The following is a 6,168-nucleotide window of genomic DNA, read 5'->3' on the forward strand; positions in this document are numbered from 1 at the left end:
GGTGGCACCTGCGTTTTTCAAACCAAAAGGCATGGTAACATAGCAGTAAGTACCAAACGGGGTAATGAATGAAGTCGCCTTTTGGTCGGACTCCTTCATCCGGATCTGATGATACCCGGAATACGCATCAAGAAAACACAGAAGTTCCGCCCCCGCCGTCGAATCAATGACTTGGTCAATGCGCGGCAAGGGGAACGGATCCTTCGGGCAATGCTTGTTCAAGCCGGAGTAATCGATGCACATTCTTAGTATTTCAGTGTTCTTTTTGGGTACAAGGACGGGATTTGCGACCCAATCGGTGTGGATAACTTGTATTACAAAACCTGCCTCTAGTAACTTAGCTAGTTCCATTCCTATGGCGCGGCGCTTCTTATCTCCAAAGCGTCGCATAGCTTGCTTCACCGGTTTAGCCCCCGAATTTATGTTGAGGTAGTGCTCGGCGAGTTCCCTAGGTACTCCGGACATGTCAGAAGGTTGCCATGCGAAGATATCCATGTTAGCGCGGAGGAACTCGACGAGCGCGTCTTCCTATTTGGGGTCCATGTTGGCTCCGACTGAAACCTGCTTGGAAGGGTCGCCTTTGATGAGGTCGTGCTTCTTGGTTTCTATCGCGGCCTTGAAGGAGGTCTTCTGTTCGGAGATCTGCTTCTTGGTGGTCTGCATCTCAGTCGGATCCACCGCGGCTCTGTAGCCTTGCAGCTCCTCTCCAGATATCACAGACTCTGCGAAGGCGGCTTCGCCTAACTCGCACTCATGTGCCTTTTTGTAGTCTCCGGATACGGTAATCATACCCTTAGGACCCGGAATCTTGAGCTTGTTGTAGATGTAGCACGCTCTTGCGTGGAACTTGTGGTAGGTGGGCCTGCCGAAGATGACGTGGTAGGAGCTCTTGAAGGGCACAACTTCAAACGTGATCTTCTCTTCGCGGAAATTGTGAACATCGCCAAAAGCCACGGGAAGTGTGATGCTGCTGAGGGAATTCGCCTTCTTACCCGGAACCACGCCATGAAACTCAGTGTTGCTGTGTTTGAGCTGTTCCTTGGTGAGGTTCATCCGCTCTAGAGTCTCCAGGTACATGATGTTTAAGCTGGCTCCACCATCCATGAGGCACTTGGAGAAGTCATACCCGTCTATGCGGGGACTTACAACCAAGGCATAGCATTCTTTTGGCACAATGGCAGGGTGATCCTCCTTATCAAATGTGCACGGGATTTCCGACCACCTGACATACTGCGGCACAGCCGGAACTGTGGCGTTCAGGATCCGGGTAGCTGACTTGGCAGCGCGGACTGTTGGGGTTCCGAGGAAAGTGTGGTAAGCCCCCACGCTCTTCTTCTCGAATGGGTTGGATTTACCTGCGGATCCTACCTTGGGATCCGGCGAGTTATCATCCTCCTCCATCGCCTCGGAACTATCTTCCTCTTTGTCCTTGTTCTTGCCCTTGCCTCCCTTGCCGCGTGGGCGGTGCTTCCGGGCTCGCTTGTATCCTGCCTCCGGGTCGTTCTTTAGATCATTGACCCACTTGCAGTTGCGGTTGGTGTGAGTTGACTTCCCTGTAACCGGATCCAGGTGGGCCAGGCAGGGCATGTCTCTGTACTCCTCGTAGGTTTGCGGGGCGCGGGATCCGCCAGCTGTGACCTCAGTGGCATGCTGCTGACCCCTGCCGGCTCCGCCTCCACGACCGCGTCCTCTTCCGCCTCCTGAACCTCCGCGTTGAAACGCCATGGCGACCATCTCGGATCCGCCACTCTTCTGGTCATCAGGGTTCTTGCGCTTATGGCTGCTGCTGTTGCCGTTATCACGGTTCTTCTTTTGTTGGTGTAGGGGGATTGCTGTGGCTGCGAGATCACCGCCTGCGTCATCATCGGCGGCAGTATGATCACTGGCAATGGAGATCATCTCATCCAAAGTCAGCTTGTTTGAGTTAGCCAAACGAGTGAGCGTATGCCTCAGCAATCCTCCCCTCTGCAGTCCACCAATGAAAGCGTACATGGCGGTGGTGTGGTCGATGTTTTCGCACTCGTTCCTGCATGCCAACCATCGTGTGAGGTAGTTTCTTGAGGTTTCTCCCTTCTTCTGGATGCAGGCTTGTAGGTCGCTTGCCGTGGCAGGTCTTTTGTAGGTGCCTCTGAAGTGTTTCTCGAAAGCGGTCTTCAGGTCGAACCAGCAAAAGATGGAGTTCTTCTCGAGGTCGCTGAGCCAGATCCAGGCTGGACCTACAAGGTACAACTGGAGCATGCGGCAGGCGATGTTAGGGGTTCCTCCGGCAAAGGTTACTGCATTATAGTAATCCTCAATCCAGGTATCCGGCCTTTCGGTGCCATCATAATGCTTCAGGTTTCCGGGTAGCTTGAGGTTCATCCTTGGCTTTGGTTCCTCTCGAATCATCCTGCCAAAGCATTTCGGACCAAGGTAGTCGGTTCTGTATTCGTTAAGGCGGTCCCGTGCGTCGCGCGAGCCGTGGCGAGGAGATTGTGAGCGAGAGCGAGATCTCCGGTTGTCGCCTCCGCCTCCACCTCCGCCGCCACCGCTAGGTGGTGGTGAGGGAGACCTGCGAGGTGGTCGGTCCGATTTCTTGCTTCCGCCTTCCGATTCTCCTCGGCCTTCCCGGTGCTGGCTCCGGCTTCTGTGGCTGCCTTCGCCATGGCGCTGGCTGCCCTGATCGTTCCGGCTCCGGCGAGGTTCCGGGTCGCGGCTCCGGCGAGGCTCTGGGACGCGCTCTTCATTCCGACTCCTCCTGGGCTCGGGCTCACGATCGTTGTTCTGGTTCCGGCGAGGTTCCGGTGAGCTCTCCCTGTTTCTGTTTCTTGGCAGCACGTTGTCGCGGATAACAATCCCACCATGCCCTGGGGGCCTGGTGTTTCCGGCTGGACTACGGCGGCGAGGGGGTCGCGGGTAACCATTAGGCGGAGGAGAGGGGTTGCGATATTTGTCTCATCCAGAGTACATTGCATCCTTTCCCTTTCTTGGATCTGACGAAGGCGTCTTTGACGGAACGGGGATCGGATTTGGGTGTTCCCTGGTTCTTCTTCTGCGCTCCGAGGATCCGGTGTGTGATTCATCATCAGGATGCCGATCGGCGCGAGCGTCCTTCTGCGCGGTAGATACACAGTTATTGTAACATCCCAAGTTTCAATAAAATGAACAAGAGAGAGAGAATTCAAGAATCCAAAATTTGGAGCCAACAAAAACTTTTTCCCATCATATAGGACTATGCATATTAGCTCACCTTATGAATTTATTTGAGTGTGCTTTAGCCATGATGCTTGTTTGTGTGTTACTCTCATTCTAAAACCCTAGCAAAGATCTTATGATCACCCAAAGTCAAATAAAAATGAAATAGAAAGAAATACCAAAAATCAACTTCACCCTCACATAAGGCCTATGCCATTTTTACAAATCTTTGATCTAGGCCATTTTGGTTTGCACCATTACTTGTAAATGGTTACTAAACACTTATTAACACCTTTGAAATCAAGCCAACTCTATTCAAAACAAATTTGAATCAAAATGGAGCTCACATGTGATTATGGTCATATGTGCCATTTTTACCCTGATGGCCACTTTGAGCCCCTGGATTTTTACTTTTCACTTCTACACTTTGCCAACTCTTTGCACCTCATCCAAGACAACATCAAGCACTTCAACTTTGCCCAAAACCATCACCCCAAATTCTTTACCAAATTCAAATGAGAGGCAAGCAAAGTTGGAACAAACTCACATATGCAAGATCATATGCAAAATGTGATTTTGCATCTCAATTCCATTTTGACCACCACCACCACCAAAATGCTCCATTCAATATATGATTGCAACCCACCAAAAAGATTTGCAATTTTCAAAAATTATTTTCTTGCGGGCATTTGATCGAACACTTGGCAGGCAGGGTATCAAATGTTGCCCATACTGAAAATGGGAGAGGACCAAGTCCAACCTGAGCCTCCACTGCAACCCTGGAGCCTCCCTTCACCTCCCTGCCACCTCTCACCCACTTGCCAAGCCCTGGAGAAGCTCCACTTGACCAAGACATGCCATGCCGTGGCATGTCATGCCTCTCTCATGCTCTCTCTCCCTCTGGTCAATTCCAACATGCATCACCGTGTCAATCCTCTCCCTCACACTCACCTGATGCTGCCCAGCCACTGACTTGACGAAGCCATGCCTCGGAGACGCCAGGATCAGCGCGCCCAGTGGCGCCCAGAACGCGTCCATGCCGCGCCAGAGCGCGCATGGCGCCGACCCTGGACACGCCAGGGCGTGACGACGCCCACGGCCCTGCGTCCCCTCCACACTCGCTCTCAACGCCAGTAGACGCACAACGGCTCCCTGCATAGACTGGACACGCGCACGAGGCCGCGGGAACGCCGCAGACGACGACCGCGTCCACGACCGTCCGCCATGGCCCGAGCACTCCCATCAAGCGCGCCAGCGCCACAGAGCCTCTGCGGAGCCACGATCACGCTCGTCACCCTCGCCAGGACACCAGCCACCGTACGCGCCCATCACTTGCCCCTTGGCGCCCTTGGAACGGCGACGACGACGATGACCCCCGCTCCGCCCTTCGGTCACCTCTCGCCGCTATAAAATGGGAGCCCCTCCCACTGAACTGAGCACGCCAACACCTTCCACTCATCCTCACAGCTCTCCTCGACCGCTCAATTTCACCAGCTAGCCACCCCACTGCTCCAATCGCAAGATCGACGCCGCCGCCAGTACACGGAGTCCGCCGGAGCAGGAGGCCGCCATTGGAGACGCAACTGCTTCCAGGCGCCTCCTCATCTACTCCAACGTCGCGGCGCACAACTCCGACGACCGCCGGAGCTCCGATGACCTCTCCGACCCCCTACCTCCGCCTCCCGTAAGCCTCCCTCTCGCCGGAGAAGATGACCACCCTCGGCCGTCGATCTCACCTCTAATCGCACGGCCCTCCTCTCCCCGTACCGCTTCGGGCGTGACAGCCCACAGACAGGTGGCCCCCACCTTGTCAGGCGGCCCGCTGCGCTGGACGCAGTACTGGGCCGGCCCATTTTCCCATTTCTCTTTTTCCCGCGCGAGCCCACGATTTGAATTCAAATCTGGAATTTAGAAAAAATACACTAATCTGTTGCAAACTTTGAAATTCAATAGGGAAAAATCTACTCTGCCAAATTTCACAAACTTGATATTGTTGGAAAGCTTAGGATTTTATCTACCCAATGCCACTGGATTTAACCATAAATATATTGTAGATTTAAAATGACAAAATAAACAAGGCAGGGACTTTTCTGCCTTATAATAATTCTTAAAAATCAACCATAAATGCTTTTCAGTTAATTCCACCTCCAATAATTCACTTTTCACTTATACTAATTGTTTCTACAAAAATATGCCATGCTTACCTTGAATGATCATGGCTTAGTTGATTTAAATGACTTTATGGCTATTTTCTAGTCAAAGATATTGTCCAAAACTATGAAGAAATCTTATGAGAGAGTTTCTCTCATTTAAATCTTGTCACCCTCATTTCCAAATAAAGTAGAGACTCTGGTCATCTAGGTCTCATAGGAAATGTTGGTGATACTAAATCTTTGTTATGCTAGAATTAAATTGTATGAGGTGCTCACCTCATTTAAATCATTTTCTCCAAATGATAAGTGTGAAGAGGTTGACTTGGGTAAACCTAGGTCACATATTATGCATAAGAGAAATTAAATCTTAATAAGATAATGAGAGGAAATTATTTCTCTGAATAATTCAAAGTAACATTTAAAACTAGTATGAGAGGAAATTATTTTTCTGAATTAATAAGAAAAACACATTCCACCAACCTAATAGTAATATGTGATGCTAGTTTAAGTGTGTGAATCATGTTTGTGCCTAGTTTAGTAAATTAGTTTGGTGTGATGATTGTGTACCCCGTATTCGTATTTTAGACGCTAGTACCGAGGAGTACCAGGAGGAGGAGGAGGTCTACTTCCAAGAAGAAGAAGACCACTTTGACCAGTTTCCCAACCAAGGCAAGATAATACTCTTGCAAAGTGCAAAGCTCACCATGAGCAAGGCATTACCCCATTTTACTTTATGATCCTATTTTCCCAGTTTTACTTTACAAGCTTTACTTACCTTTGTTTTATCAAAGTACCTTTGATTTATGATTTACCTGGTTAGTTTTGGATTAGTACAAGAGTA

The sequence above is a fragment of the Lolium perenne genome, chromosome 1 (assembly GCF_019359855.2).
Source record: "Lolium perenne isolate Kyuss_39 chromosome 1, Kyuss_2.0, whole genome shotgun sequence".
Lineage (NCBI taxonomy): Eukaryota > Viridiplantae > Streptophyta > Magnoliopsida > Poales > Poaceae > Lolium > Lolium perenne.